A 24,124-nucleotide genomic window follows, 5' to 3' on the forward strand; every position below is an offset into this window, starting at 1 on the left:
AATAGAGACTGGGAGTGGCTAAGTCATTATGCAAGGTAGCCTGTGTCCTCTTGTTTTTTCCTACCCCCCCCCCAGATGTTCTGGTTTAACTTGGATTTAAACTTGGAGAGTGGTCAGTTTGGATGAGCTATTACCAGCAGGAGAGTGAGTTTGTGTGTGTATGGGGGTGGGGGGAATGTGAGAAAACCTGGATTTGTGCAGGAAATAGCCCAACTTGATTGTCATGCACATTGTGTAAAGAGTTGTCACTTTGGATGGGCTATCACCAGCAGGAGAGTGAATTTGTGTGGGGGGGTGGAGGGTGAGAAAACCTGGATTTGTGCTGGAAATGGCCCACCTGATGATCACTTTAGATAAGCTATTACCAGCAGGACAGTGGGGTGGGAGGAGGTATTGTTTCATATTCTCTGTGTATATATAAAGTCTGCTGCAGTTTCCACGGTATGCATCCGATGAAGTGAGCTGTAGCTCATGAAAGCTTATGCTCAAATAAATTGGTTAGTCTCTAAGGTGCCACAAGTACTCCTTTTCTTTTTGCGAATACAGACTAACACGGCTGTTACTCTGAAACCTGGTTTATGAATGTTATAATTCTTGACATCTGATTTGTGTCCATTTATTCTTTTACGTAGAGACTGTCCAGTTTGACCAATGTAAATGGCAGAGGGGCATTGCTGGCACATGATGGCATATATCACATTGGTGGATGTTCAGGTGAACGAGCCTCTGATAGAGTGGCTGATGTTATTAGGCCCTGTGATGGTGTCCCCTGAACAGATATGTGGGCACAGTTGGCAACGGACTTTGTTGCAAGGATAGGTTCCCGGGTTAGTGGTTCTGTTGTGTGGTATGTGGTTGTTGGTGAGTATTTGCTTCAGGTTGCGGGGCTGTCTGTAGGCAAGGACTGGCCTGTCTCCCAAGATTTGTGAGAGTGTTGGGTCATCCTTCAGGATAGGTTGTAGATCCTTAATAATGCGTTGGAGGGGTTTTAGTTGGGGGCTGAAGGTGACGGCTAGTGGCGTTCTGTTATTTTCTTTGTTAGGCCTGTCCTGTAGTAGGTGACTTCTGGGAACTCTTCTGGCTCTATCAATCTGTTTCTTCACTTCCGCAGGTGGGTATTGTAGTTGTAAGAAAGCTTGACAGAGATTTTGTTGGTGTTTGTCTCTGTCTGAGGGGTTGGAGCAAATGCGGTTGTATCGCAGAGCTTGGCTGTAGATGATGGATCGTGTGGTGTGGTCAGGGTGAAAGCTGGAGGCATGTAGGTAGGAATAGCGGTCAGTCGGTTTCCGGTATAGGGTGGTGTTTATGTGACCATTGTTTATTAGCACTGTAGTGTCCAGGAAGTGGATCTCTTGTGTGGACTGGACCAGGCTGAGGTTGATGGTGGGATGGAAATTGTTCAAATCATGGTGGAATTCCTCAAGGGCCTCTTTTCCATGGGTCCAGATGATGAAGATGTCATCAATATAGCGCAAGTAGAGTAGGGGCATTAGGGGACGAGAGCTGAGGAAGCGTTGTTCTAAATCAGCCATAAAAATGTTGGCATACTGTGGGGCCCTGCGGGTACCCATAGCAGTGCCGCTGATCTGAAGGTATACATTGTCCCCAAATGTAAAATAGTTATGGGTAAGGACAAAGTCACAAAGTTCAGCCACCAGGTTAGCCGTGACATTATCGGGGATAGTGTTCTTGACGGCTTGTAGTCCATCTTTGTGTGGAATGTTGGTGTAGAGGGCTTCTACATCCATAGTGGCCAGGATGGTGTTATCAGGAAGATCACCGATGGACTGAAGTTTCCTCAGGAAGTCAGTGGTGTCTCGAAAGTAGCTGGGAGTGCTGGTAGCGTAGGGCCTGAGGAGGGAGTCTACATAGCCAGACAATCCTGCTCTCAGGGTGCCAATGCCTGAGATGATGGGGCGCCCAGGATTTCCAGGTTTATGGATCTTGGGTAGTAGATAGAATATCCCAGGTCGGGGTTCCAGGGGTGTGTCTGTGCGGATTTCTTCTTGTGCTTTTTCAGGAAGTTTCTTGAGCAAATGCTGTAGTTGCTTTTGGTAACTCTCAGTGGGATCAGAGGGTAATGGCTTGTAGAAAGTGGTGTTGGAGAGCTGCCGAGCAGCCTCTTGTTCATATTCCGACCTATTCATGATGACAACAGCACCTCCTTTGTCAGCCTTTTTGATTATGATGTCAGAGTTGTTTCTGAGGCTGTGGATGGCATTGTGTTCCGCACGGCTGAGGTTATGGGGCAAGTGATGCTGCTTTTCCACAATTTCAACCTGTACACGTCGGCGGAAGCACTCTATGTAGAAGTTCAGTCTGCTGTTTCGACCTTCAGGAGGAGTCCACCTAGAATCCTTCTTTTTGCAGTGTTGGTAGGGAGGCCTCTGTGGATTAGTATGTTGTTCAGAGGTATTTTGGAAATATTCCTTGAGTCGGAGACGTCGAAAATAGGATTCTAGGTCACCACAGAACTGTATCATGTTCGTGGGGGTGGAGGGGCAGAAGGAGAGGCCCCGAGATAGGACAGCTGCTTCTGCTGGGCTGAGAGTATAGTTGGATAGGTTAACAATATTGCTGGGTGGGTTGAGGGAACCATTGCTGTGGCCCCTTGTAGCATGTAGTAGTTTAGAAAGTTTAGTGTCCTTTTTCTTTTGTAGAGAAGCAAAGTGTACATTGTAAATGGCTTGTCTAGTTTTAGTAAAATCCAGCCACGAGGAAGTTTGTGTGGAAGGTTGTTTTTTTATGAGAGTATCCATTTTTGAGAGCTCATTCTTAATCTTTCCCTGTTTGCTGTAGAGGATGTTGATCAGGTGATTCCGCAGTTTCTTTGAAAGCGTGTGGCACAAGCTATCAGCATAGTCTGTGTGGTATGTAGATTGTAATGGATTTTTTACCTTAAGTCCTTTTGGTACGATGTCCATCTGTTTGCATTTGGAAAGGAAGATGATGTCTATCTGTATCTGTACAAGTTTTTTCATGCAGTTGATAGATTTCCACTCCATACGGCTAAATGCAGTGCCTTGCATAATGACAGGTTTCAGAGTAACAGCCGTGTTAGTCTGTATTCGCAAAAAGAAAAGGAGTACTTGTGGCACCTTAGAGACTAACCAATTTATTTGAGCATGAGCTTTCGTGAGCTACAGCTCACTTCATCAGATGCATACCATGGAAACTGCAGAAGACAGGAGAGTGAGTTTGTGTGTGTGGTTTTTGGAGGGGGGTGAGGGGGTGAGAGAACCTGGATTTGTGCAGGAAATGGCCCACCTTGATTATCATACACATTGTGAAGAGAGTGGTCACTTTGGATGGGCTATTACCAGCAGGAGAGTGAGTTTGTTTGTGGGGGGGGGCAGAGGGTGAGAAAACCTGGATTTGTGCTGGAAATGGCCCAACTTGATGATCACTTTAGATAAGCTATTACCAGCAGGACAGTGGGGTGGGAGGAGGTATTGTTTCATGGTCTCTGTGTGTATATAATGTCTTCTACAGTTTCCACGGTATGCATCCGATGAAGTGAGCTGTAGCTCACGAAAACTCATGCTCAAATAAACTGGTTAGTCTCTAAGGTGCCACAAGTACTCCTTTTCTATGTACACACAGAGACCATGAAACAATACCTCCTCCCACCCCACTGTCCCGCTGGTAATAGCTTATCTAAAGTGATCATCAAGTTGGGCCATTTCCAGCACAAATCCAGGTTTTCTCAACCTCCGCCCCCCCCCCAAACTCACTCTCCTGCTGGTAATAGCCCATCCAAAGTGACCACTCTCTTCACAATGTGTATGATAATCAAGGTGGGCCATTTCCTGCATAAATCCAGGTTCTCTCACTCCCTCACCCCCCTCCAAAAACCACACACACAAACTCACTCTCCTGCTGGTAATAGCCTGGATTTGTGCTGGAAATGGCCCACCTTGATTATCATGCACATTGTAGGGAGAGTGGTCACTTTGGATAAGCTATTACCAGCAGGAGAGTGAGTTTGTGTGTGTGGTTTTTGGAGGGGGGTGAGGGAGTGAGAGAACCTGGATTTATGCAGGAAATGGCCCACCTTGATTATCATACACATTGTGAAGAGAGTGGTCACTTTGGATGGGCTATTACCAGCAGGAGAGTGAGTTTGTGTGTGGGGGGGGTGGAGGGTCAGAAAACCTGGATTTGTGCTGGAAATGGCCCACTTGATGATCACTTTAGATAAGCTATTACCAGTAGGACAGTGGGGTGGGAGGAGGTATTGTTTCATGGTCTCTGTGTGTATATAATGTCTTCTGCAGTTTCCACGGTATGCATCCGATGAAGTGAGCTGTAGCTCACGAAAGCTCATGCTCAAATAAATTGGTTAGTCTCTAAGGTGCCACAAGTACTCCTTTTCTTTTTGCGAACACAGACTAACACGGCTGTTACTCTGAAAACTCTCAAAACTGGTTCTGAGCTGGAAGTATCTGTGATAGCTAGCCACTGAAGCAGGTTTCAGAAAGATTGATAAAACATTTTAGACACAAAAGGCCAACTTCACATATTTGCCTAGCTACTTCTCCTACATGATACAGGAATATAAATGCCAAACTGAAAGAAACAAATGGTTCACTTCATCAATACGTGGTTCTTATACTGGTCAAAGGTGGATGCTTCAGGAAATACACAAGTCCTCCAATAATGCACTTAATTCTGCAAAACCATACCATAAAAAATGTCTTCTTGACCTCCGATGGTGATCCGTGTATACATAAGCATTGATAGTCCTAGCTAGTGACCGCAGATGCTATTCCTTTTCATATAAATATCTAACTCTTCTTCTAAAATATGTGGTGAGAAAGGCATTGTCCCAAACTGATGTAAGTATATTTGTAACATCTGTAAGTATATTTCCCTCTGAAGAGGGATGAGAACGAGACTGTCTAGAGAGCATTCTCATTTTTCAAGGCACTCATTCTCTTTTTCATCCTGTCATGTTCAGGCCTACCCAAGCCCCCTCCAAATGCTGCAGAATCTTATTAGACAGTGAAGAGGCTACATAAAAGATGTGTACAGTTCCATGTATGGTTAAACTAGGGGACTTAGTCATAACCATCTTTTAGGAATGCATTTAAATATGCTATTGATAAATTTCACCCAAGCATGCCTGGCCTTTTCTCTTGAATGGTCATTTCCCAGATCATCATGCAGCCACTACACCCAGGCTTCCTCAGACATCATTCACAGTGGAAAAGGCAGCAAACAAGGTAAAACATATATAAGTAAAATGAGCCAGGAAGAGTAATGAGGTACGGTCTATGTTTAAGCACTTGCTAGCCTAGTTAACAGAATATTTATGAAGTGGGACTATTTGAAAAAAACAATGAACAGCGCATATCAGTTATTTCACTGACACAGGAGAAGAAAATCAGAAAAAAGCAACATTATAATTAGGCTGGGGAAGCTGTGCTGATAAAGTCAATGAGGTAGCCATCAGCCCACCAACCTGAAGGGAATATTCAGCAAGGAACACAGTAGTGACTATATAAAACTGACTACTGCATAACAAAGCTTCCAGAAAGATTGTTCAATTTGCTACCTCAAGATTTCTAAGTGTGGGGGAATTGGCATAGGCCCAGTGTAATAGACCCCACTATAGAAAGCGTGACTGGGGGAAAAGGAAGCATGGTCAGGATCTGCAACATCTACCCAATCCGTGGCCCCCATGATGGGGACTGATACCAGTCAGTGCAACTGAAAGCAAATAAGAGTTGTTGTGACAATTGGGCCTACAAATTTACCCAAATTGTGAAATCAGCTGTAACAATGTTAAAATTCATATGATGCTACAATAACCCATAACTACCAATACTGATGGGAAAAAGAACAAAAGGGAGGCAGAATAACTGAATTAGTCCAAACAAAAAAGGCCAAGTTGATCCTATTAAATAACTGCTTGTTAAATTCTGCTTGTTAAAATGTGATGCCAGAAGCTAATGAGCCAAAATTAGTATGTCAGATATTAGGCCTAACTGGTAATCAAAATAATGAGGGGATGGGCTACTCCGCCCATCACTCCCTGTTTGGGTCCTTAAAAGAAAACAGATTTTATGAAGAAAGTATATAAGAAGAAAAGGAAGAACAAATGGAGGCTACAAACAAATGGAGCTTCACCAAGACGGCTGCCACCCGTTTCATGAGAACCTGGGCCTTCACCAGCCTGATCCTGTGAAGTGTCCTGACCAGAATGGGCCAGAGACGGGGAGGACCTAAGTGACACCACCATCCCTACCCGCTCCAGTTGAATTCTAACCACCACCCGGGATGACAGCTATGATAATTTCTGATACCATCGAAGACACTGTCAAACAAGAGGGTTTTTCCTTTTAAACACTGTGTACAGCTAAAGGGAAAGGGAACAAGAAATGTTGATAAAAGGAAAGACTTACTTAATACTTTACGTTTCAAATGCTTTAACTCTTTTTTTCTTCTTTTCTGTGTCTTTAATAAAAAGTTAAAAGGATTTTTAATGGTGTGTTTGCCATGGTGCTAATCAGGCTGAGGTCTCTGCATACCAACCACAGACCTTGTTTAATATTATTTAATGTTGGACAGTGACTGGGTTACGTTCACATCTTTAGCCCATCTATTTCATCTACATTAGTACAACAGAGTATGTCTACACTGCTGCTGGGAGGGAGTCTCCCAGCACCAGTAGATAAGCTCGAGTTAGTGCGCTAAAAATAGCAGTACAGACACTGCAGCTCAGACGCTCAAGCCCACCTAATCCCACGAGTCTGAACTGTGGTGGCTAGTCTCCACCACAGCACATCCACACTGCTATTTTGAGCACACTAACGCGAGTCTGTCTCCTCGGGCTGGGTGGCTCACTCCTATGTACAGAGTTGACATACCCTCTAGGCCAATTGCGTCTCAGGACCAGGACCAGACCAGGCCCCTCCTCGCCCCCCCAGATTTGGGTGGAGAGGAAGGGCCAAAAAGGTGGCTTAAAGCCATCGTTGCACTTTCCCCCTTCTGATCTGGTCCTAGATCATAGTTAAATCATGATGTTAATTAAAAGAAGGCTAAAGCACAGGAAAACAAACAACAAACTCAAGGTATATAATGACAATTTGTGAAATAAGGAATCTAGAAGGAAAGAAACCAGCAGAGCAGAGGCTGTAACTAAACAAACACCGAGGAAGAAGATCAGGCCATAAACTGATTATTAAAAATAAATAAATTCCCTTGGCAGTCCCTGTGAATGATTTTCTGCTAATCTGAAGAAATATGAAACAAAGAGAAGTGGTTACCAATTCTACAAGTATAAAAGGGGGCAGCATTTAGGAGGCAGCAACACAGCCCTACATCAAGGGCTATGTTAGCTATATAATGAGGATCTCAAAGAATCAAAAGGAAGATCAGACTAGAATCAGCCAGTAAACAATAGCAAGAAATTAAATTGGAGAATTAAAACATTTCCAGATGATACCCCTAAAATTAACTTTAAAAGGCTTGGTTTCTGATAATCAGAGCCCTGATAATCCTGGGCCAGTAGCAGTTTTTTCTATATCTAAATGTGTCATGGCTTTAAAGTTGATAGCCTTACAGGGTTAGAAATGGGAGGATGCACAGTCTGACCCCATACTCACTTCTAGCTCTGAAGGCTGCTCTAAAACTGCAGCTGCCAATGGCTCCAAGATGAAGATCACTGGAGCACAGCCCATGTTCCCCTTTCCCTAGCCCTGCTTTCTGCACAGGTGGCCAAGATGAAGGACGAAGCTGCAGTAGTGCTGTTGCTCTATATCACCCGAGGCTCTCCCAATGAAGCCAGAATCTATCAGTGGCCAGACAAGATGGCTTTAAGGTCACTTTGTGCTGGCAGTGCTTCACAGACTACTAGATTTTAAGGCCGGGGGGACCATTAGATTATCTAGTCTGATCACCTGTATAATACAGACCACTTAATTTTACCCAGTTCCCCCTTGTAAGGGGGTGCATGCCACGCCCTGCTGGATTTGGCCCCACCCCTTAAAGACTCAGGGACACTCCCAGCTGGTACAATATCTGAGCTCTTTATTTTGTGTCCCTTTCCACCACCAGTTTACCGCTATTTACAGGCTATTTACACGGCTTGGCCTCACGCAGGCCTGATCAGCAATAGTAGGATCCTTCCTCCCTCTGAGTCTGTCCTTTCCCTCCTGGTCTCTGTCCCCCTTCTTCCACTTTCTCCCAGCCTTTTAGCTCCTACTAATGAGGCTGGCAGGGGTGAGCAGTTCTCAGGCAAGCACTGGCTATTTACCCAGCTACAATCCATTCCCCCTGATTGGGGGCTGGGTGGCAGGAACAGATTAGGGGCTTTCCTAGCAGTGCCCTGCCAACCCCTGTATTAAACTGTATTGGTTTAGACCAGGGGTTCCCAAACTTGATTCGCGGCTTGTTCAGGGTAAGCCCCTGGCGGGCCACAAGATGCTTTGTTTACCTGAGCGTCTTCAGGTATGGCCGCTTGCAGCTCCCAGTGGCTGCAGTTTGCTGTTCCCGGCCAATGGGAGCTGCGGGAAGTCATGCATGTTCCCTTCCAGCACTGTGAAATATTACTTGTCACTATTGTTTAGAAATTGACATTACAATGATTCATTTCTGGTCAGTCTTCTTAACCAAGCTAACCAAATTGAGTCTGTTCACAGACTGTTTTTCTGGATGTAATGTATTTGTTTCTTTAATTGACTCTATTCTATTTCTCTTAGTTTCTTTCACTTTACCCATATGCTTACCTTTCGTGTCATATAAACATTTCTTTATTTCACTTAAACAATTAAAAAAACTGGTTACTAACAATATTACAGAAAAAATGTTTATACTAGTAAATAACAAAAAATGAGAGGGAATGTATGTCGAGCAAAGGAAATATAATTAACAAAAATGGAACAAGTAATATGAATTATTTTGACCCTTCAATTAAGTTCCAGCCAAAACATTTCCACAGGGTATGTCTACACTATGGAATAAGGTCGAATTTATAGAAGTCGTTTTTTTAGAAATCGGTTTTATATATTCGAGTGTGTGTGTCCCCACAGAAAATGCTCTAAGTGCATTAAGTGCATTAACTCGGCGGAGTGCTTCCACAGTACCGAGGCTAGAATCGACTTCCGGAGCGTTGCACTGTGGACAGCTATCCCACAGTTCCCGCAGTCTTCACTGCCCATTGGAATTCTGGGTTGAGATCCCAATGCCTAATGGGGCTAAAACATTGTCGCGGATGGTTCTGGGTACATATCGTCAGGCCACCCTTCCTTCCCTCCCTCCGTGAAAGCAAGGGCTGACAATCGTTTCGCGCCTTTTTTCCTGAGTTACCTGTGCAGACGCCATACCACGGCAAGCATGGAGCCCGCTCAGGTAACCGTCACCCTATGTCTCCTGGGTGCTGGCAGACGCGGTACGGCATTGCTACACAGTAGCAGCAACCCATTGCCTTCTGGCAGCAGACGGTGCAGTACGACTGGTAGCCGTCCTCGTCGTGTCCGAGGTGCTCCTGGCCACGTCGGCTGGGAGCGCCTGGGCAGACATGGGCGCAGGGACTAAATTTGGAGTGACTTGACCAGGTCATTCTCTTTAGTCCTGCAGTCAGTCCTATTGAACCGTCTTATGGTGAGCAGGCAGGCGATACGGATTGCTAGCAGTCGTACTGTACCATCTTCTGCCGAGCAGGCAAGAGATGAGGATGGCTAGCAGTCATACTGTACCATCTTCTGCCGAGCAGCCATGAGATGTGGATGGCATGCAGTCCTTCTGCACTGTCTGCTGCCAGCCAAAGATGTAAAAGATAGATGGAGTGGATCAAAACAAGAAATAGACCAGATTTGTTTTGTACTCATTCCTCTAGGTTACACTGCAGTCACTCACAGAGAAGGTGCAGCGAGGTAAATCTAGCCATGTATCAATCAGAGGCCAGGCTAACCTCCTCGTTCCAATAAGAACAATAACATTTCTTATTGGAACCCTCCATGAAGTCCTGCCTGAAATACTCCCTGATGTAAAGCCACCCCCTTTGTTGATTTTAGCTCCCTGAAGCCAACCCTGTAAGCCGTGTCGTCAGTCGCCCCTCCCTCCGTCAGAGCAACGGCAGACAATTGTTCCGCGCCTTTTTTCTGTGCGCACGCCATACCAAGGCAAGCATGGAGGCCTCTCAGCTCACTTTGGCAATTAGGAGCACATTAAACACCACACGCATTATCCAGCAGTATATGCAGCACCAGAACCTGGCAAAGCGATACCGGGCGAGGAGGCGACGTCAGCATGGTCACGTGAGTGATCAGGACATGGACACAGATTTCTCTGAAAGCATGGGCCCTGCCCATGCATGCATCATGGTGCTAATGGGGCAGGTTCATGCTGTGGAACACCGATTCTGGGCTCGGGAAACAAGCACAGACTGGTGGGACCGCATAGTGTTGCAGGTCTGGGACGATTCCCAGTGGCTGTGAAACTTTCGCATGCGTAAGGGCACTTTCATGGAACTTTGTGACTTGCTTTCCCCTGCCCTGAGGCGCATGAATACCAAGATGAGAGCAGCCCTCACAGTTGAGAAGCAAGTGGCGATAGCCCTGTGGAAGCTTGCAACGCCAGACAGCTACCGGTCAGTTGGGAATCAATTTGGAGTGGGCAAATCTACTGTGGGGGCTGCTGTGATGCAAGTAGCCCACACAATCAAAGATCTGCTGATATCAAGGGTAGTGACCCTGGGAAATGTGCAGGTCATAGTGGATGGCTTTGCTGCAATGGGATTCCCTAACTGTGGTGGGGCCATAGACGGAACCCATATCCCTATCTTGGCACCGGAGCACCAAGCCGCCGAGTACATAAACTGCAAGGGGTACTTTTCAATAGTGCTGCAAGCTCTGGTGGATCACAAGGGACGTTTCACCAACATCAACGTGGGAAGGCCGCGAAAGGTACATGACGCTCGCATCTTCAGGAACTCTGGTCTGTTTCAAAAGCTGCAGGAAGGGACTTTATTCCCAGACCAGAAAATAACTGTTGGGGATGTTGAAATGCCTATATGTATCCTTGGGAACCCAGCCTACCCCTTAATGCCATGGCTCATGAAGCCGTACACAGGCAGCCTGGACAGTAGTCAGGAGCTGTTCAACTACAGGCTGAGCAAGTGCAGAATGGTGGTAGAATGTGCATTTGGACGTTTAAAGGCGCGCTGGCGCAGTTTACTGACTCGCTTAGACCTCAGCGAAACCAATATTCCCACTGTTATTACTGCTTGCTGTGTGCTCCACAATATCTGTGAGAGTAAGGGGGAGACGTTTATGGTGGGGTGGGAGGTTGAGGCAAATCGCCTGGCTGCTGGTTACGCGCAGCCAGACACCAGGGCGGTTAGAAGAGCACAGGAGGGCGCGGTACGCATCAGAGAAGCTTTGAAAACCAGTGTCATGACTGGCCAGGCTATGGTGTGAAAGTTTTGTTTGTTTCTCCTTGATGAAACCTCCCGCCCCTTGGTTCACTCTACTTCCCTGTAAGCTAACCACCCTTCCCTCCTCCCTTCAATCACCGCTGTCAGAGGCAATAAAGTCATTGTTGCTTCACATTCATGCATTCTTTATTCATTCATCACACAAATAGGGGGATGACTATCAAGGTAGCCCAGGAGGGGTGGTGGAGGAGGGAAGGAAAATGCCACACAGCACTTTAAAAGTTTACAACTTTAAAATTTATTGAATGCCAGCCTTCTTTTTTTTGGGCAATCCTCTGTGGCGGAGTGGCTGGTTGGCCGGTGGCCCGCCCACCGCGTTCTTGGGCGTCTGGGTGTGGAGGCTATGGAACTTGGGGAGGAGGGCGGTTGGTTACACAGGGACTGTAGTGGCAGTCTGTGCTCCAGCTGCCTTTGCTGCAGCTCAACCATACACTGGAGCATACTGGTTTGGTCCTCCAGGAGCCTCAGCATTGAATCCTGCCTCCTCTCATCACGCTGCTGCCACATTTGAGCTTCAGCCCTGTCTTCAGCCCGCCACTTACTCTCTTCAGCCCGCCACCTCTCCTCCTGGTCATTTTGTGCTTTCCTGCACTCTGACATTATTTGCATCCATGCATTCGTCTGTGCTCTGTCAGTGTGGGAGGACAGCATGAGCTCAGAGAACATTTCATCTCGAGTGCGTTTTTTTTTCTTTCTAAGCTTCACTAGCCTCTGGGAAGGAGAAGATCCTGTGATCATTGAAACACATGCAGCTGGTGGAGAAAAAAATGGGACAGCATTTTATAAAAAAAAAGACACATTTTATAAAACAGTGGCTACACTCTTTCAGGGTAAACCTTGCTGTTAACATTACATACATAGCACATGTGCTTTCGTTACAAGGTCGCATTTTGCCTCCCCCACCGTGTGGCTACCCCCTCAACCCTCCCCCCTCCCTGTGGCTAACAGCGGGGAACATTTCTGTTTAGCCACAGGCAAACAGCCCAGCAGGAATGGGCTCCTCAGAGTGCTTTTCTTCAGGGGACACTCAATTTCAACCAGGTGACCATGAATGATATCTCATTCTCCTGAGGATAACACAGAGAGATAAAGAACGGATGTTGTTTGAATGCCAACAAACATACACTGCAATGCTTTGTTGTACAATGATTCCCGAGTACGTGTTACTGGCCTGGAGTGGTAAAGTGTCCTACCATGAAGGACGTAATAAGGCTGCCCTCCCCAGAAACCTTTTGCAAAGGCTTTGGGAGTACATCCAGGAGAGCCGCGAATGCCAGGGCAAAATAATCCTTTCACATGCTTGCTTTTAAACCATGTATAGTATTTTAAAAGGTACACTCACCGGAGGTCCCTTCTCCGCCTGCTGGGTTCAGAAGGCAGCCTTGGGTGGGCTCGGGGGGTACTGGCTCCAGGTCCAGGGTGAGAAACAGTTCCTGGCTGTCGGGAAAACCGGTTTCTCCGCTTGCTTGCTGTGAGCTATATACAACCTCCTCCTCCTCATCATCTTCTTCGTCCCCAAAACCTGCTTCCGTATTGCCTCCATCTCCATTGAAGGAGTCAAACAACACGGCTGGGGTAGTGGTGGCTGAACCCCCTAAAATGGCATGCAGCTCATCATAGATGCGGCATGTTTGGGGCTCTGACCCGGAGCGGCCGTTCGCCTCTCTGGTTTTCTGGTAGGCTTGCCTCAGCTCCTTCAGTTTCACGCGGCACTGCTTCGGGTCCCTGTTATGGCCTCTGTCCTTCATGCCCTGGGAGATTTTCACAAAGGTTTTGGCATTTCGAAAACTGGAACGGAGTTCTGATAGCATGGATTCCTCTCCCCATACAGCGATCAGATCCCGTACCTCCCGTTCGGTCCATGCTGGAGCTCTTTTGCGATTCTGGGACTCCATCATGGTCACCTCTGCTGATGAGCTCTGCATGGTCACCTGCAGCTTGCCACGCTGGCCAAACAGGAAATGAGATTCAAAAGTTCGCGGTTCTTTTCCTGTCTACCTGGCCAGTGCATCTGAGTTGAGAGTGCTGTCCAGAGCGGTCACAATGGAGCACTCTGGGATAGCTCCCGGAGGCCAATACCGTCGAATTGTGTCCACAGTACCCCAAATTCGAGCCGGCAAGGCCGATTTAAGTGCTAATCCACTTGTCAGGGGTGGAGTAAGGAAATCGATTTTAAGAGCCCTTTAAGTCGAAATAAAGGGCTTCATCGTGTGGACGGGTGCAGGTTTACATCGATTTAATGCTGCTAAATTCGACCTAAATTCCTAGTGTAGACCAGGGCACAGGAGGCATTTTTTAGCCCATAAGTCCATGCATAAAAAATTCAAGAGTTTACCTGGGCATTAGCAAAAACATTACTTAACCTGGTTTATTCATCCATGACTTTATAAAGTAAATGAGATTCAATTTTTGGTAAAGAAAAGTAATGAAGTGCAAAATCATTTCCCTTTAGAATGACAAGTAGAAGGTCTATTCTATTTGTTAAGCAGTTTAGAAAGACAAAGTGGGGGAAAATGTCTTCAAAGACAGTAAAGATTTTTATTTAATATTAAAGCACTAAAGCAGAAGGGTCACTCCATGAGAAACTTTCATTCAGACAACAGGACTGCATTTTGCTTTCTTATTCATGTTGTTTATAACTAATATTTTAAAATATATCTCAACTGCAAGAGAATGAATAGCATCAGACAAGACATGTGTCTGTTTTATCAGAATATTCGTTCATTGTATGCAACTAGTACAATCAAATTTCAGTGGTACAATTAAAACATGCTGGAGGTTTTTTAATAGTTAGCTCTGCCAACTTGCAGCATGGTACAAACACTACTATTCTGTATATAAAATTATAGCATTTCAGTTTTCCAAAGAACACTTGGATGCTTCTCATTCACTCGTACAGAAACTTGAACTTTATGCCTCATGTTCAATTTGTGCACTTTCCATTTTTTTTCTTTCCAAATATTCTAAACATTTTTCCTACATGGATTCCTTCTGAAATTCAATAGTGACAAATTCTTTCTTTACACTCCCACATACAGTATGCACAAACTGTAAAACAGAATTAGTCCACATTCGGCGTCTGTCAGGCACCATAGGTCAACAAAAAACTTTTTCATACCTACACAATAATCCAATAACTTCATGGTTACAAAACCTAACTAAAAGCCTGACTAATAAGTAGCATAGAGAGAGACATATTAGTAGCGAAAACATAACATACAAATATGTGATTTGAAGAAGTATCATTTTTATTTTGGTTTACAGGATTATAATATATTCCTTTTTAAATCTACAGTAGATATGGAGAGATTCAGACCAGGATTTCTCCAGCTTCTATACACATGAGACAGGACTCAAGATGACAAAAGGTTTCCCCAGTGGAGGGCTGTGGCAATACAAGCCACCTGTAATCTTCTGTATGCTGAAGGGAGAGGATAAACAGGGCTACCACAGCTCCAGAAATGGATGTCAGTGGTTTGTGAGGGAGTGTGACCAAAGCACCTGCAGATGTGCTGAGTGGTTGCAGCAAATGGCTTCTCACTTGAGAATGGAGGGATTTTGCCCTGGTGCAGGGCTAGGAGGAGATGCAGCCTGAAAATTCTGCAGAATCCCAGAAGCCACAGGGAAAGCAAGCTAAGTCCCAAGAAAATGATGCAGGGAGCAAAGCCATCTCTGGTGCTTCTTAACCTTATTGTTCCTGCCAGTAGCACACCTCCATGAACCGCCGTGCAGTGTAAGCTCTCCACCCACAACTTGTCAGTTTACCCCTTACTTCTAATGAGGGAAGATGATGTATTGAAAATGGGCATTAACTCCTGTTGGAAATGTCACAAAGAGAAGCAGCTCCTTCATTTCCACCCCTCCCAAACTGTGGATAGATACTGAACCAAGAGGTCTTCCCCTCAGAGGGATTTGCACAAGTTATAGGGTAGCATGCTTTGGATTGCACTGCAACTAGGTCTATCTTCTTCTGAGCTCCCCACTCCAGTTCCACAGACACTGTCACCCTTCCCCATGCATACAGCAAGCGAAGGGGAACATCTGCCCCTGAAGCTCCTTCCCATACACTGAAGTCCAAGAGTATGTAAAGTAGAAGAGATTAAAGTAGACCAAAAGTCTATATATTATTTTGTTTCAATAATACAATTTTTAAAAGCAAGACAAACCTCTTTGTGGGATTACAAGAACTACACTGAATGCTGTAAACATTTTTTATTAGGTACATATTAAAGCTTCAGTAAGGTAGGGACAGAATTACCTGCAACAATCCAGTGAAGCAAAAGAATGAGTCATCAGTCTGTAAATTGAATAATAGGCCACATTGTAAATTCAGATGAAGGTAAGCATAGTAATGAATGAAAACCCAGTTAATGAAATTATACCTCTGAGAAAGAGTCTAGGAAGGTAACTGATAAACATACCTATCTAGCCTAGAATTAAGCAGTTTAAAGGGAATCCGGGGGGGGGGGGGGGGGGGGAGGGAAGAGGGGAGGCACTTACTGAAAAACCCTATGGAATAAAAGGATAACCTTTCTTAAACAAGCCAATAGAATTCTATCACAGGAATACAATTCTCTATTACCTGCTATAGGCTGGTTTACAAATTCTATAGAAAGAATGCATCATTCTGTATTCAATTTAGTAAGTAATTTCTATGGAATTCTATACATTTCATCCCTATTAACATCTGTACAATTTTTCCACAAAAGAGAAAAACAAAAAAAAAAAAGGAAAAACAACAACACAAATATCTTCTCTAATTCTGGAGTCAAGAAAAAATTACTGTTTTGTTCTTTGACTGAAAGTAGTAACAGAATCTATTATGGGTTTCAGAGTAACAGCCGTATTAGTCTGTATTCGCAGTGAGCTGTAGCTCACGAAAGCTTATGCTCAAATAAATTGGTTAGTCTCTAAGGTGCCACAAGTACTCCTTTTCTTTTTGAGAATCTATTATGGTAACTAATGACACCAGAATATTTCTGACTAACCACACTGACAGAAAAAGACTCAAATTCTGCTTTCAATTTCAGTGGTCTAAATATTGAGTAATTCCATTATTTCACTTTATTATTCCAGATTTATCAATGTAACTGTGCAAAACTTAGACCAACAGATTTTTATTTTGATCACTGTTGGTAGATTTAGATAATTCAGCTCAACATTTCAATGGCACATGCAGGAGTAGAATGGACAATTTCAGAAAAGACAGTACATGCTGGTTTCCCACTATTTAGAATTTACCTCTCCTCCCCAAAAGCATGAATCTTTATTAATTTGCTTAGGAGTAAAGCTGCTTAAAATGCAAATCCCACAAGCACAATTACTAAATAAATCAACAGACCACCATCAATACATTCCCTAAATATGCAAACCTCACACTACCCAAATGCATTCAGACTCCTCACTGCCACAACAAATTTGTCTGTCCTTTCAACATCTAACAAACCACACCACCCATACCAAAATCCTTTGCTCTACCCACAAATGCCACACCTCTCCTCTGACCTCTTACTTTTTCCATGAAGAAATAACTCATTTGACTTTACCAGTTTGTTACAATTCCAAGGTTAGCTGTACCTTCAACCCGCTCACTCTCTCTCTCCGTGGGCACCCTTTCCAAGTGACAGGTCCACACCTGTCATTTTCTCAGGGTAGAAACCCCTTTTAGACTGGATGTCCTGCAGACCAAACCTAATGAAGACTGGTTTAGATTGGTAGATCTTTGTTACTTGTCAGCCAACACCACAACAACCAAACCCCAGAGACCCTTCAGAATATTAATACAGATATCTCCCACATTCTTCACACCAGTATAGCACATTTCTCCTTGTTCACACCCTTTTATGATACTCTGAGAGCATCACCAGAGAATTGTGGAACACTAGATCCATGCCCTGGTTTTCTGCTGAATTATGATCACGGCACATTTATCATACACAGACCTATAGCATCCCTCCCCTCTCCCCCCCCCCCCGCCCCCACACACAGTTAAATTCTACCAAACTACTACTAACCATCTTCAGTGCAGAGCACATGGCAGGCTTTAACTTGGCATTTCAGAATACCTACAGTTCACTATATCAGAAGTGAAGCACCTGCAATAGTAAGCTTCTTTCTTCTTTTTTATACTAAAGCATCTTTAAAGACATGGGGAGCAGTACAGGATTACCATTCATTCCTATCCATGGCTTGCTCCTCCATTAAGCCCAGCCTGGTCATGTTCTTGTGAACAATGCCTGGCCTCTTGGTCGGACTGACGTTGGTTATCTTTGCATTATCTTCTCTGGCATGCCATCATCTGTCAGTTTTCAGTAGCATCCTCCCCACAGTCATCTTTTTGATTGTAGCCAACTCCGTTCCCTGATTTCATTTCCTACTCTCCTTCTAACTTCACTGGTCTTAAATTAATTTCAGTTTACACCTGCCTTCTTTCAAAGAACTCTCATCTCTACTGCCTCCAGATTTCTGATGTCTGCTTCATTTAATACAGCTGCTTCCAGATCATAGAGTCATATTGTTAGTACGCTGATTTGATAAATTTTCACAACAGTTAGCAACAATTACTAATTGTCCAGCCCTTGTGACCACTTACATACTTGTATAAATGGCCTTGTAAGGACATTTCAAATTCTACAATAGAATAGAATAGGATAGATATCTAGGATCACAAAGTATATTAGCCAGGGTGGATAAAAATCAATGATTTAAAATTTCAATTTTTTTCTTTAAATACATTTTTCTTTTATAACAAATTTATTTAAAATCAAATTTGAAATTATGACAACCCACACCTAGGTATAATCTATTAAGATCATTTAAATTAATTTTTTTAAAATATTCTAGCAGTACATTTTTGCTGCTGAAGTTTTAAAGAAAGTCATACCACTCGACTGGTGGAAGTCACTGACTAAGCACGCACAGCCAGAATTTGCGAAAAGTGCTAAACTGCTTTTGACAGCAGTAGCTTCTTCTGCATGTGCCAAGAGAATATTTCTTCATTTCAGTTTATTCAATTAGATCAGTTTAATGACTAGTTCATTCAAAGTTAAGAAGCAGGAAAGCTTGTTTTCCCTCTTCCAATCTATTAATAAAAAAAAGGTAAGAGGAGGAGCTCTACTAGTTCATAAATCTTGAAGGATACGGTGACCAGAAACAATCAGTTCAATTCATTAACTACAGACAATACTTCCTTTGTTTAAAAAAAAATCATTTAGTTTTAAATGCATAACATGTTTTGATAGACTTAGGGTTTTTTCCTTATGTAACCAGCACATTTAAGATTGTTTATAAGTTAAATAAAACAATTTGAAAGTGCTATTTCTGTGCATTTTAATTGAATTCCAATTTACATCCAAATGCAGCCTGACAGAAATTATGAGTAAAAAATTAGTCATTTAGTAAATAAATTTGAAATTCACCATTTTCTAACATAATAAACATGTAAAAATTAAGAATCGGAATAAGTATGTTAAGCTTAAATAAATGTGCATACATACAGTATCTTCTTGGTAAGCAAAAAGAAGTTTCAAATTTAGTAAAAAGGCTGTATTTAGTTGCAAATTAACATGTTTTAAGGGTTAGTAACCAATGAGACGCAACCTTTCTTTAGAAAAATAAACTAAAAAGTACAAATAGAAAATGGGATTAAAATAGATCACCTTGATTTAAGTTACCTACTTCCTGATTCATATTGTGATTCAAATTGGTGACTTAAATCAGTGCACCCTGATATTAGCTGTACATTTTCTTTTCACAGTATCTGTATTATGTAACCAAAAAAAAAAGAAAGAAAATCTCAAAGTGCAAAAGTAGAGCATATCAGAATTACTATCAGTAGATCAATAATACCCTCTGGAATACCTTCTTGTGAGTTAATGACTGATGTACCACCAACCACACAATAATACAACAATGTAGATTTATGTTCCTGTTCTCTTGGAAATCCGTGCTATGTAAAGCGATATGACTAGTTTTACAACTCTCAGTAAACCTATTCCCTTGACATACACAGAAAATGGAAAACAGATTGAGCCACCTACAAATGCACAGTGTTATCAAAAGAGCTCGAAACCTAGGGCAGGCTGCAGGTAATTTTTACAGTCTAGAGGGTACTGTCAATTATTTCCTCTGCATACTCTCCTGTTTGACATCATCTCTTTTTTGCTTTGTATTTTGCCTGCTTCTTCAGCCACTTCATTTGGAACAAGAGGTCACATTTCCTCTGGAACAAAGTTTATTAATGACCAACTGAAATTCAAATAGACACAATGTATTAATTTGATGATATTCCTGTCATTAAGACCTTAAGTTTGATTTACCTCTATTCTAATATTTCCTTTTCTATATATGGATTTAAAATTTTCAGGATTACATGGTAAAAAGTTTTTCAGCTGCCAGGGTATAGTTTATGTCATTTTAGAGAAAGATATCCCACCCACTTACCTATAAGCTCTTTCAAAGGAGGGATTTCTAAATTGTAGGAGAAAGGATTTGTTCGAGTTTCTTGTTGGATGCAATTAAAAAATATAATCCCCTCCTTAAAACTTAATATTCTTCTTATCCTTCTCTCCTCGATTCCTTTGGATTTTAAGGATCTCTCTTCATCCATCATATCCTTCTTATGGCCAGTTATTTCCTCCTTTTACTTGGCATTTCAATCATCCTTCCTTTCAATCTTTCCCACTCGTCTCAGTTTCTTCCCTATCTTTTCTGAGTATGTCTAGTGGATCTCCTCCGTCCTCTCATTTCTGCCATCGATCCCATGTACACCAATGCTCATTCCCCTATGAGCATGGCTGGCCTAAGAATTTTGAGGCAGAGCACTGAGATGGTTCTTTATGATACACCTCAAATTGAGATGCGCAAATACTGCTGAGCACACCCAAACTGCTTAGGTAGATGGAGAAAACTTAAATGGCACACTTTATCTAAAATGTGTATATATAGATGATCTTTACATCTCACCTGGTCTCCTGCTACAGAAGTGGAGTCCGATTTCCTGGGTTGCAAGTGCTCTACAAAATTTTCTGTGGAACAGCTGTCCAAATGAATGGAAGTCATAGGGCTATACATGCTTCAACAACTGAATGGTTCAGTACATTTCAGGGGAATTTTAGGATTTATGTAGCACTTTACAAGCGTTAACTATTTAATCTTCACAAATGAAAGGTCATTTACCTGTACAGTAACAGGAGTTTGTCAAGATGTGTGATCCCTATCTGTATTTCACTCGAGGGGGGTGCATGCACTCCATGAGCCTGAGACCATATTTTTTTTCTAGCAGTTTCTTTTGGTCCACACCTGTGCACCTCTCCTCCTTGGGCTCCAAACCGAGTGCATAAGAGAAGGTGCGAACCGCCTCCTTCTCCAGTTGCCTTTCTACCACAAACAGCCCGAGGATAAGGCTCCGCAGCAGAGGGGAAGGAGGGTGGGTAGTAGAATACAGATAGGGACCACACAGCTTGAAGAATTCCAGTTACTATACAAGGTAAATAACCTTTTCTTCTTCTTTGAGTAATGGTCCCTACGCATACTCCACTTGAGGTGACAAAGTTGTATTAATTGAGGGGGATAGTGCAAGGAACCCTGATTTATCACCTACTGCAGGACTGCCAAAGACTGTATCTGCTGTAGAAACTTGTACCAGGGCATAATATTTTGCAAAAGTGGGAACAGAGCCCAATACTGCTGCTCTACATATCTCCAGAAGAGGGACATCTTGAAGCAATGCTACTGATGCAGCCTAGTTTCTGGTCAAGTGGGCCCTCACATCTTGAGGGGGTGGGAGGTGTCACCATTAACTCATAAGAAATGAAGGATGCAGCCCATAATCCATTTGGAAAGTCTCTGTGAGGAGATCACTTCCCCTCTTGTATGTTCTGCAAAGGAGACAATTTAGGAGATTCCCTGAAAGGTTTTGTCCTCTGTAGGTAGAATGCCAAGGCTTGATGGACATCCAGAGAGTAGTTTCTTGTGCTTTTTTGATGGGGTGCAGCTCTGAATGGAAGACAGGGAAGTGGATGACCTGGTTCAGATTAAACTCTAAAATTACTTTGGAGATGAATTTGGGGTATAAGCTCAGGGAAACTTTGTCCTTATGGAAGCCAGTATCAGGTGGATCAGCAATAAGGGCCTCCAGCTCTCCTACTCTTCTGGCTGAGAGGATAGCACCAAGAAATGCAATCTTGGGCAAAGGAACATGAGATTAAGTGTTCAAACGGGGCCTTCATTAATACCAAAAGCACTAACTTTAGGTCCCAAATTGGGGTAGCTTTTAGTATCACACAAAAGGTTCTGACAAGTCCCTTCAGAATCCATACTGCAATAGGACGGGCAAAGATTATGTGCCTGTTCAGCATAGGGGGAAAAGACTCTAATAGCTGTCAAGTGCACACACAAGGAACTGATTGTCCTAATGTTTTTAGAAAGAGGAGGTAGTCCTGACAGTAGGGATCAACGGCACCCCTCTGGGTTTATCCAACAATGCTGGCACAAGGTAGAAAATACTTTCCATTTTGCATTTCCTCGAAGAATCTTTCCTACTATTGCTAATGATGGATTATAGTAGCTCTGAGCAGGACTCTTTTATGTCAAATTCAAATCACCCATTCAAATACCAAACTGTTAAATGGAAGAATGCCGGACTGAAATGTCTGATCTGAGTCATTAGGTCTGTAAGAGCTGGATATTGATGCACAAACACGAGGACACGTGGAGAATGCTCAAGAACCAGAACTGCCTGGGCCACCTAGGAACAATCAGGATCACCAACCCTCCGTTTTGTTCAGTCTTCCTCAGAACAAAGGAATGGGCACAAATGTTTACGTCACCTGTCCTGACCTCTGAACTGGAAATGCGTCCCCTCTGGACTCGTGGCCTTGAACTGCTCGGGAGCAGTACGCTGCAAATTTCTTGAACTCTTGAGGCACAAAGAGGTCCCAAGATGGGATTCCGCACTACTGAAAGATGCTTCATGCCACCAAGGCCTGGAGAAGTGTCTATTGAGGCTGTCTACTAACCCTTGGAAGGTGCACTGTAAGAAGGTGATCTGCTGACAAATGCACCAGTTCCGGAGATTGACAACTTTGATGCAAAGAGGGGTGGATCTTGCTCCGCCTCCTTTGTTGATACTATTAATTGTTTTCATGTTGTCCAACATGACTGCAAAAATCAAAGTCCAAATAAGTGGTAGGAACCATTACAAGTTTTACATACTATGCACAGCTCCAGAAGGTTTATGTCGAACTGGAGTTAGCTGCAGAAGCCAATATTTTAAGTTTCTCATGTTGACCTGGCTGACAGTCAATTTAATTTTTCTTGGTTTTTTTTTTAAATATTCATTTAACTATTTTAGTTAAAAACAATTTTAACAAAAACAAACCTGATTTTAAAAACTTGAATGTTTAAATACATTCAAAAATTCATATACTTGTTTTGTTAAAATATTATATGTTTGCTGTTGAAGAAAAAAATCCAGCATATGCAACATTGTTTTAGTTAAATAAAACAATTTAAATGTCTGTCTGGTGATGTTCTCCTCCTAATACAGCATGGCAACACAATCCTCCAAATATTAACGGTTAACCTATTGAATTGGAGATAGTTCACCTCCCAATGACATCATAAATATCTGCGTCAATTACCTTTGGTAAATGAAATAACCAAACAATCATTTCATTTTCTGATATAGCTGTAAAACTAATCTGAAAAGTTTTCAAAATAAATCACTTTAAAAATGTTCAGTGTGTACCTTCTAAAAATGAAACCTACATCTATCTCGGAGTTGTAAAGAATATGTATTAAGGTTATAACAACCAACATGAGTGCACTTTTTTGTAGAAATCCATGATTAAATCGAGTCTTCCTGACTAGTGATTTAAATCAATTTGGTTTCAATTAAATCCACCCTGGCCACATCAGACATTACTGTATGGCAAGCTGATGCATAACAGATTCATACCCTGGCTTGCTGTCCAGTAACTTGCCATGTACACAAGCATATACTATCTGTAGAAGGTTGAACATTGTTTTATATCACACTGTGCCATATATGACATGAAAAGGGTCACACAGACATACATTCTATACTAAGTACCACTTTCAAACCATCTATTATCATGTAACCTAGTACATGCGCCTTCACAGCCACCCTCTGGGACTGCTGTGAAGGGAATCCATGTGTCTATGGTTTGCATCCTCTAGAGTATGTTAAGCCTCTAGACTGCCAGCAGACTGCAGTACTGGTTCCTCTCTTGACCTTTCTGACACATTTCCCAGGCACTGGCTCTCAGTCAGCTACCCCTCTCCAAAATGGGGCTCCTCAACCCACTTGCCACAGGTCTCCAGGACCAGCACTGACCCCCCGAAATACCTCAGTTACATAAAAAACCCCTCTCCCAGCACTCCACCTCAATAATGCAAAGCATCTCATTACAGTTTAACTCTGTCAGGGGCATCTAGCAGTTGTGAAGCAGTCAGCACAAACATACCCTCTTTGCACAAACTAATACCTTTATATTTTCTTATACTTAATCATGTAAAGCACAGGTCATACAAAACAAACATCTGAAATCACAATACCCCTCACTTTCTATCACACTCTTTGCTTGAGAGTCTTTGGGGAACCACAGAGGTTCTGGGGAGCCTGGGGCAAAATATGAAATGGAATCCCTCCACCCTTTAAAA

The 24,124-nt window shown here is 43.1% G+C and overlaps 1 protein-coding gene across 11 annotated transcripts in view; it reads right to left on the reverse strand.

Moving 5' to 3' along the window:
* The window catches only part of LRRC3B (leucine rich repeat containing 3B), a 300,630-nt gene that overhangs the window by 16,037 nt on the left and 260,469 nt on the right, over positions 1-24,124 (reverse strand). The window contains exon 2 of one of the 11 annotated variants that reach the window (XM_073333443.1): positions 15,699-15,737. The exons of the other annotated variants lie outside the window; for them this stretch is intronic. The gene's annotated coding sequence lies outside the window, so the exon portion shown is untranslated. The remainder of the gene's footprint in view (positions 1-15,698; positions 15,738-24,124) is intronic. 11 annotated transcript variants of the gene reach the window in all.

The sequence above is a fragment of the Lepidochelys kempii genome, chromosome 2, assembly GCF_965140265.1.
Source record: "Lepidochelys kempii isolate rLepKem1 chromosome 2, rLepKem1.hap2, whole genome shotgun sequence".
NCBI lineage: Eukaryota > Metazoa > Chordata > Testudines > Cheloniidae > Lepidochelys > Lepidochelys kempii.